The sequence below is a fragment of the Thalia democratica genome, unplaced genomic scaffold (assembly GCF_965202585.1).
Source record: "Thalia democratica unplaced genomic scaffold, ktThaDemo2.hap1.1 HAP1_SCAFFOLD_1139, whole genome shotgun sequence".
Taxonomy (NCBI): Eukaryota; Metazoa; Chordata; class Thaliacea; order Salpida; family Salpidae; genus Thalia; species Thalia democratica.
In genome coordinates this window covers 2,501-12,500 of record NW_028140050.1, presented here as the reverse complement: position 1 = coordinate 12,500, position 10,000 = coordinate 2,501, and the positions used below count along the sequence as shown (strand labels likewise).

Below are 10,000 nucleotides of genomic sequence, written 5' to 3'. Positions count from 1 at the left end.
AACATCTAAGGGCATCACAGACCTGTTATTGCTCAATCTCGTGTGGCTAAACGCCACTAGTCCCTCTAAGAAGTTGTCTCCGACCCAATGGGTCGAGCAGCTATTTAGCAAGTAAGAGTCTCGTTCGTTATCGGAATTAACCAGACAAATCGCTCCACCAACTAAGAACGGCCATGCACCACCACCCACAGAATCAAGAAAGAGCTCTCAATCTGTCAATCCTCGCTGTGTCCGGGCCGGGTGAGATTTCCCGTGTTGAGTCAAATTAAGCCGCAGGCTCCACTCCTGGTGGTGCCCTTCCGTCAATTCCTTTAAGTTTCAGCTTTGCAACCATACTTCCCCCGGAACCCAAAGACTTTGGTTTCCCGGAAGCTGCCGGACAGTTCTTAAGTTCGACACTGCCCGATCGCTAGTCGGCATCGTTTAAGGTCAGAACTAGGACGGTATCTGATCGTCTTCGAACCTCTGACTTTCGCTCTTGATTAAAGAAAACATTCTTGGCAAATGCTTTCGCAGTCGTTCGTCTTGCGCCGATCCAAGAATTTCACCTCTAACGGCACAGTACGGATGCCCCCGTCCGTTCCTATTAATCATTACCTCGTGCTCCGAAAACCAACAAAATAGAACCGAGGTCCTATTCCATTATTCCATGCAACATTATACAAGCGTAAAGCCTGCTTTGAACACTCTAATTTTTTCAAGGTAAACTTGCCGGACCACCGCAACACTCAGTTAAGAGCACCGCGAAGGCACCGACCAACAAGAACAACGAGGCCAGTGCTAGCCTTTCGACCGACCAACCTCGCCGTCCCTATATCCAACTACGAGCTTTTCAACCGCAACAACTTAAATATACACTTTTGGAGCTGGAATTACCGCGGCTGCTGGCACCAGACTTGCCCTCCAATGGATACTCGTTAAAAAGTTTAAAGTGTACTCATTCCAATTGCAGGACCTCGTACGAGGTCTGCATTGTTATTTTTCGTCACTACCTCCCCGAGCCGGGAATGGGTAATTTGCGCGCCTGCTGCCTTCCTTGGATGTGGTAGCCGTTTCTCAGGCTCCCTCTCCGGAATCGAACCCTGATTCTCCGTCACCCGTTACAACCTCGGTAGGCGATACCGTACCGACGATAGTTGATAGGCAGTTGCTTTAATGAGATGTCGCCAGCACTAGGCCGTGCGATCCGCAAGCTTATCCAGAGTCACCATTGTAACGACCCGAAAGCCGGTTAGTTTTGGTCTGATAAATGCGCGCCTCACGTCAGTTCGGCGCTTTACGCATGTATTAGCTCTAGAATTGCCACAGTTATCCATGTAAAAGCGTACAATCAAATGAACCATAACTGATTTAATGAGCCATTCGCAGTTTCACTGTACGTGAGCTCGTACTTACACTTGCATGGCTTAATCTTTGAGACAAGCATATGACTACTGGCAGGATCAACCAGATAACTATCCGAGGGCGTTTAAACCCGTTGCTCGACTGAGCGTTTTTACTGTATAAATACAGACCTTTTCTATCACTCGGCTTAAAAGCCTTGCGAACGTTACTGAAAGTCGGCGCCGGCCTTTTGCTGTTTAAAGCGCCAGCCCGCGTCGACTGCAGCATGCAGCTATACAACTGACTGTTCTTTCTCCCGACCAACCGTTTGCCTTCTGCCGGTTAACTCGTCAGCAGCAACACGCCATCTGTCTGCTGCAGTTACCCGCCTCGAGCCGTGCCTGCCTGCGTCGGCTACTCGTCTCGACGACTTCGCAAAGCTATAAGCCTACCGCCGCTGGACGCTTGTAGTTTTTCATACGCTGCTCCAATGCGTTTACATAGCACGTTCGCCGCCGCTGCAATAGCCGCGCCTCGGGTGCTAAACAGTAATGCTTTAAGCCCGCTTTCTCGCCAAGTCGACCGAACGCACAAACACGTCTCTCTCACTAGTGTAAAGTAATGCATACGTGTATGATGCTCAAATGTTGCTGTTGAACTTTTTTGCCGATTTTTTTCAATTTGTTTGTTTCTTTTCAATTATTTTAATGTTTTAAGCTTATTTATGCTACGTTTAAATGTTTTAATACTTTTTTTATACTTTATTTAATATGTTTAAAAGAAATAAATAAAAAATAATATATATAAACTACTTTTTTTAATGTTTTAAATATGTTTGTTTATTATAAATAAACTTTATTTGTATTATTTTTTATTTAAACTTACTTTTTAATCTTTATACTTGTTTTATCGTTTTAAGCACATTGCGATAAATATAATAAACAAAAATTGAATGAAAATAATAATAATAATAAAAAAAAAAAAAAACATAAGCTTATTTTATATGTTTCATTTTATTTTTATTTAAACTTACCTTTCAAACCTTAATACTCGTTTTATTTTTTTAAGCAGATCGCGATAAATATAATAAACAAACAATTAAATAAAAATAAATAAAAATAAAATAAAAAAATCAAACAAAAGCTTATTTTATATGTTTCATTTTATCTTTATTTAAACTTCCTTTTAAACCTTTATAGTTGTTTTATTTTTTAAGCACATCGCGATAGATATAATAAACAAACAATGAAATAAAAATAATAATAATAATAATAATAAATCATAAGCTTATTTTGTATGTTTCATTTTATTTTATTTAAAACTTACAATTTAAACCTTTGTATTTGTTCTATTCTTTTAAGCACATCGCGATAAATATAATAAGCAAACAATTAAATAAAAATAAAATAAAAAAATCAAACATAAGCTTATTTTATATGTTTCATTTTATATTTATTTAAACTTACTTTTTAAACCTTTATAGTTGTTTTATTTTTCAAGCACATCGCGATAGATATAATAAACAAACAATGAAATAAAAATAATAAAAATGATAATAAAAAATCATAAGCTTATTTTGTATGTTTCATTTTATTTTATTTAAAACTTACATTTTTATTTATTTAAACCTTTGTATTTGTTCTATTCTTTTAAGCACATCGCGATAAATATGTTAAGCAAACAATTAAATAAAAATAATAATAATAATAAAAAAATCATAAATTTATTTTATATGTTTCATTTTATTTTTATTTAAACTTACTTTTTAAATCTTTATAGTTGTTTTATTTTTTAAGCACATGGCGATAAATATAATAAGCAAACAATTAAATAAAGATAATAACAAATAAATAAAACAATACGGCTAAACTATAAAAAGAAAACTAAATAACTGATAAATACTTGTAAATCATTATTTGAAAAATTTATTTTGAAACACAACACGATTGATTTATAAATAATAATATATTTTTAATTTGTGTAGTTCATTTAAAGTAGTCTCCCTTTTTGCTTCTGGTTTTATTAGAGTTATATATAACAATAAATTGTGTAGTTCATTTAAAGTAGTCTCCCTTTTTGCTTCTGGTTTTATTAGAGTTATATATAACAATAAATTGTGTAGTTTATTTAAAGTAGTCTCCCTTTTTGCTTCTAGTTTAATTAAAGTTATATAACACATACTATAGTAAGTTAAAAAAACTATAGTAACTTTATAAAACTACTTTATAAAATACATTTGTATAATTTAATAACTTTAAAATAACTATCAAGAATAAAATAGAATAGAATAGCTTTAAGTTTAGTATACAATTGGTATGTAAATTGTGTAGTTTATTGAAAGTAGTCTCCTTATTTGCTTCTGGTTTTACTTGAGTTACATAACGTTAAATAAACATACTTAATAAACGTAACCATCAATACTGTCATTTTAATAAAACTAAGTACAAATACATTGAATTAACATAGAACTTTAAAAAGCCTTCGCTAGTATCTGTTGGTAACAGTAAATAACCTATTATGACTCACAATACAAGAGTGCGAAATTTATTTTTCATTTGATTTTTCAGGTATTTATTTATTTGTGGAAATAAACTTTTTTATTACGTTAGAAACTAATTGAATTTTTCCTCTAACTATGCCTATTATTATATTTAGTATGCTTAAAAGTAATAAAATGAAACGTCGCGATTATATAATAAACAAACAATCAAACAAACAAAGAAATAAAAAAAAATATTTTTTTAAACTTATATTTCAACTATATGTCTTATTTTATTTTCATTTAAACTTACTTTAAACCTCTGTATTTGTTAAATATATTTCAACACAATACGATTAAACTATAAGACAAACAACAAAATAAAATAATCACATTAATAAATACACTAAGCAAATAGCTAGAATAAATATAAATAGTTCAATATATACAATATATTTCTTCCATTTTTAAGTTACTTGTTAAACATATTTATTTAAAAATGTTTCTTTAGAATATAAAACTAACAGTTGTACAAATAAAGAAATTAAAAAGCCAAAACACATAACACTAACTTTTCATAAATTAGATATGCAAATATGAACAAAATAATAACTAAATTGTAAAGCTTTTGTAAACTGTGAACTTATAAACTTATAATAATAATTGCATATTCACTATTCACAATAGCTTTTTATTTAGTACACAACTGGTCTGTAAATTGTGTAGTTTATTGAAAGTATAATCCCGTTTTGCTTCTGGTTTAAATTAAGTTATACAACACATACTAAAGTAAATTAAATAAAGTAATTCACTACTATCTATTAAATAAAACCAATTTACAAAATACATTAATTTAAATTAAATTGAACTTTGAACTTATAATAATAATTGCATATTCACTATTCAGAATTTCTTTAAATTTAGTACACAACTGGTCTGTAAATTGTGTTGGTTCTATTCAAGTACTCTCCTTGTTTGTTTTGTTTTAGTTGTATTTATTTTTAGATACTAGCACATTCAATACACATAATAAAGTAAACCAAATAAACTCTATTAATTTAAACTAAGTACAAATACATTAAGTTAATACAAAACTTTTAAAAGCTTTTGCTAGTATCTGTTGGTAACAGTAAATAACTTATTATGACTCACAATACAAAAGTGCAAAATTTATTTTCGTTTGATTTTTCAAGTAGCCACGCTTTTATTTGTTTGTGGACAAAAAGACTTTAAAGTTTTAGTATAAAAAAACTAATTGTATTAATTTTAACTCAGAAAATTGTACTCTACAAGATGGTGCCATTATTTTTTCGATATCTCAAACTGGTCAAACCACTTTTTTAGCGCTCTAATTGGTTTAAACAGCAAATAACGTTATCTGATAGGCTTGAGTTTTTATTTGCTAATAACTAGAATTTACTTTTCTTTTAAGCGTTAAAGAAATGTAAATAAACGAGTAATAAGTATAAATAGGTCAGAAAGAAAAATAGTACAATATATTCAAAAAAGATGAATTCAAAAAGCAAAAGCCTACGGCACGTGGTATTCCCAAGCGGTCACCCATCTAAGTACTAACCACGCCCGACACTGCTTAACTTCCCAGATCGGACGAGATGGGGTGTGCTCAGTGTGGTATGGTCGTAGGCGTTTGAAAGCGTTTACAAGCCTTTATAAACCCTTCGGTTTGTTTAAAAAACCTATTTGCACTTGATTTACAATCGATTTGATATTTTAAAATTATTCCTTATAAAATTTTAACCTGAATTAACTTTTTTTTTGTTTTTTTAATCAACAGTTACTCCCAAACTGTACTAAAACTGTATTGTAACTGTACAAAAGTGTTTGTTTAAATTATTGTTATCTATAAATTACCTAAGACCAGGACAAGTAGAAGTAAAGTTTATTGAATTATTAAATAAATAAAATAAAATCGTAAAATAAAATAATACAATATGTTTACAATTTGTCATTGATCTATCCATTTATGTTATTGCATTACAAATACAAACATTGCATACATTCAAGAGTATTATTCATCAATCTTTTCAATATAATAAGTTTTAAATTTATATTTATTTTTAAATAATTCCTGACATTTTAGATTACCTGAGATTTTTTTTAATTAAATTAATTTTAGTAATTAAATACTTGACGTTCTATTTTGTTTAATTTGATAACTCAACCATGTTTATTTTTTTTTACTAATTTAAAGAACTATTAAACTAAAAGACATTACATACAGCTTCTAAAAGTTTTAAACACCTTAAAAAATATTATTATTTTAAAGATATATTAAAGAACTAAACAGATATTACTCCTAAAAAATCTTGTTAATAATATATAAAAAGTACTCAAAGTCAGACTCGGAAATATATATACTGTTGTATATCTTACTTGAAGTTCACTGTAATTGACACTGAAAAATTGACACTTGAAGTTCACTGAAAAATCAACCTATTTATATAGCAAAATATTTCTTTATCTTTGTCGTGGCGCGGTGGGTCAGTGGTCTTATCAGCTGACTCATAAGCAGAAGGTTGAGAGATCGAATCCCGCTAGTCGTCACGAAACACCACTATCGTTCAATGTTCGGGCTTCAAATTCTTTGAGATTATACTGTACTATTTATCTATCTAACTAATCTATCTAACAAATGTTGTTCAATCTAGGTTGTGGGTACTTGGGTCGAGTAATGCCTTTGACTTACAATCTGTTGTGGATTGACAATATTCCTCTATCTATCAATAAACAAATCTATCTAATAAATGTTGATCAATCTAGGTTGTGGGTACTTGGGTCGAGTAATGCCTTTGACCTACAATCTGTTGTTGATTGTCAACATTCCTCTATCTATCAATAATGATTATATTCAATATTAAATGTTGATTAATTCAGTTGTAAGAAAACCAGTGCGCTGGTTAGGTTGGGTAAGGCCTTCGACTTACAATCTTGGGGATTATCAACGTTCATCACAAGTACAGTAACGATCTCATTGAATTTCCAGTTGGAACATTGGATTGTAGTGGTGGCCTACTTTGTAGGTTTTTTGCCTAGTTTGTTTTTTGCCTAGTAGTGTTTGCCTAGTTTGACAAACTATTGTATATATATTGTATAACTTTATTTGTATTATTTTTTATTTAAATTACTACTTATTATTAAAGAATTAAATTTTCTTAGAAAAAAAAACTATGTATTTGAACTCTCTGTATTTTTTATACAATACGATTAAACTATATAACAGAAAAATAATTAAATAATCAAACTATTGAATAAGCAGTTAATTAGTGTGTTTTTTTATGCTTCTTTCATTTTTAACTTACTTGTTAACCATATTTCTTTTATTAAAGTATAAAACTAACAGTTACTAAAATAAAATAATCATAAAGTCAATACACAAAACACTAACTTTTTATGAAGTAAAGTTATTCAAAGCTTATAATTATGAAGCTTTTGTATAATATTTCAATTACAGTGAACTTTAAGTAAGATAAGTTTTTTTTTTGTAATAACTACAAAATTGGTATTTTAGTTTATTATTAGTAACTAAATATTTATATTTATTATATTTAAAAAAAACTTCTATACTAACTCTAATTTGCATATTAAAACATACAAATTTTACCAACTAAGTATTTATTTTTATTTTTCTTATTATAATTTTCAAACATAAGCTTGTATACCTTATATACCTATATACCTCATATAGTAGGCTTGACATAACATAACATTATTTAAATCTTTTTGTTTGAAATAAACTCATTTAGTTATTAGTAAATTACAACATAAATGTTTATAACAATAAAACTAAGATTTAGCTTTTGAGTTAGTAAACTTTGATAGTTTTCTTTTAATAGTTTAATAGTCCTTATTCAAACAAAATTGCTATATATTTAATACACATACAAAAGTAAACTAAGTAAACGTAATTCAATAGTTTCTATTAAGTAAAAGTAATTACAAATACATTAAGTTAATACAAAACTTTAAAAAGCTTTTGCTAGTATCTGTTGGTAACAGTAAATAACTTATTATGACTCACAATACAAAAGTGCAAAATTTATTTTCGTTTGATTTTTCAAGTAGCCACGCTTTTATTTGTTTTTGGACAAAAAAACTTTAAAGTTTTAGTATAAAAGACTAATTGTATTAATTTTAACTCAGAAAATTGTACTCTACAAGATGGTGCCATTTTTTTTTCGATATCTCAAACTGGTCAAACCACTTTTTTAGCGCTCTAATTGGTTTAAACAGCAAATAACGTTATCTGATTGGCTTGAGTTTTTATTTGCTAATAACTAGAATTTACTTTTCTTTTAAGCGTTAAAGAAATGTAAATAAACGAGTAATAAGTATAAATAGGTCAGAAAGAAAAATAGTACAAAAAAGATGAATTCAAAAAGCAAAAGCCTACGGCACGTGGTATTCCCAAGCGGTCACCCATCTAAGTACTAACCACGCCCGACACTGCTTAACTTCCCAGATCGGACGAGATGGGGTGTGCTCAGTGTGGTATGGTCGTAGGCGTTTGAGAGCGTTTACAAGCCTTTATAAACCCTTCGGTTTGTTTAAAAAACCTATTTGCACTTGATTTACAATCGATTTGATATTTTAAAATTAATCCTTATAAAATTTTAACTTGATGTAATTATTTTTTTTATTAAAACCTTTTTTTTTTGGTGTTTTAATTACAATTACTCCCTGTAACTTTATTTAAGACTTTGTTTAAAAGATTGTTGACTATATTCTATATTAAATACTATGATTAGAAGTAAGTGATTAAACTAATTAAAAAATAATGTTAAAATAAACATGTTGTGTTTAGTTTGTTTTACTATTTCTCATTGTTCTATTTATAGATTGTATTGTTTTACTTCAAGAATATTTATAGTTAGTTTCTAAAGAATATCTCATACTACATCAGATTTTACGATTAACTTAATTTTAGGTAATAAAATATTTGACGTTTAATTTAATAACTCAACTATGTTTATGTTATAAAATAATAGTATATAATACACATACATTATAATATAATAATATGTATAACTAGTTGTTTTACTTTAAAATGAATAATTAAGTGGAAGAATTAAAAGAACTCACATTTTTGAAGAGAGCGTGGAAAACCAGAATAGTCTTTTAAAACATTTATTAAATTATCGATAAATATAGAATACAATAGAATTAAACATATAAACGTAACTGTGGTTGCTTGGAAACTAAACAAGAAATTTTTTAATAAAAATATAAAATAGTTATTATATAGAATTAAAATAAAATAAAAGTAATATAAATTATACTTTTAAACTAAATAACAATTCACGAGCAATATTAGCGCAATGTCAGAGTATGAGTTTATAATAAAGGAATTGCTTCCTTGGTGTTGATACTTACCTTATTCAAATAGAATACATTTTCAGCAATCAGGCTTGTATTTATCTTAGCGCGCGTAACACAACGTTTGTGGGTTTTGGCACACTTTTGTCGATAGTGGGCGCCCCGCCTCTTAAGTACAGAAATTTCGGGAATTTTCGATTTTTGGAATTCTGACTCGACAGATCGTTTTTGTTTGGTCCAGAGACCCCGTAAAAAATTTTTCAGCCCATTTGAAGCATGATGAAAAAATGTTATTTCGACCCCCTTTTTTTAGGGGTTACGGGGACATCGACCCATTTTTTGGGAATAAAAAACTCCTAGAAAAGGACCACTTTTCTTCTTTTTTCGAATTTCGACTTTTTATTTTTTTGGAAAATTTTTCTATTTTCTTTGTTTGTTCTATTATAAGGTCGAAAATATTTTTTTTGAGCTTCGCAACGCATAAGGACTAACGTAAGGTAAGTTTTAAAAGATTTTTTTTTTCGATAATTTTTTCTATATTTTTTGTTTGGTCCATTACAAGGTTGAAAATATTTTTTTACGGCTTCTAAACGCGTGTAGATTAACCGTAGGTAGGTTATTTCGAAATTTAAATCTTTCAATATTAATAATATTTTAGTAAATTGTTCGATTATGAGGTTTTTATGGCTCTTCAGCACCCAATAAGAACATTAGAAAATAAAACATGAAATAAAAACATCAACTAAAATGAAAATAACATATTCTGTGAATTACGATAATTCTTTATGAAATTTTCTTTGTCACATAATTGGAAGCTAAGAAAAACCGGAAAATGTTTCTTGAAGCCATGTTTTTGTATGTTAA

At 29.1% G+C, this 10,000-nt stretch overlaps 3 non-coding genes across 3 annotated transcripts in view; all 3 read right to left on the bottom strand.

The window, feature by feature from the left end:
• LOC145847886 (small subunit ribosomal RNA) overlaps window positions 1-1,453 on the bottom strand; it is a 1,806-nt gene extending 353 nt beyond the window's left edge. The window contains exon 1 of the ribosomal RNA XR_014371584.1: window positions 1-1,453. This exon is cut by the window's left edge and continues 353 nt beyond it. This is a non-coding gene — a ribosomal RNA (small subunit ribosomal RNA).
• A 3,876-nt stretch (window positions 1,454-5,329) lies between these two features.
• LOC145847888 (5S ribosomal RNA) lies at window positions 5,330-5,448 on the bottom strand. The gene has a single exon (XR_014371585.1). It is a non-coding gene; the product is annotated as a 5S ribosomal RNA (ribosomal RNA).
• Window positions 5,449-8,206: 2,758 nt separating this feature from the next.
• LOC145847876 (5S ribosomal RNA) lies at window positions 8,207-8,325 on the bottom strand. Its single transcript, XR_014371574.1, has one exon. It is a non-coding gene; the product is annotated as a 5S ribosomal RNA (ribosomal RNA).
• Window positions 8,326-10,000: the final 1,675 nt, after the last annotated feature.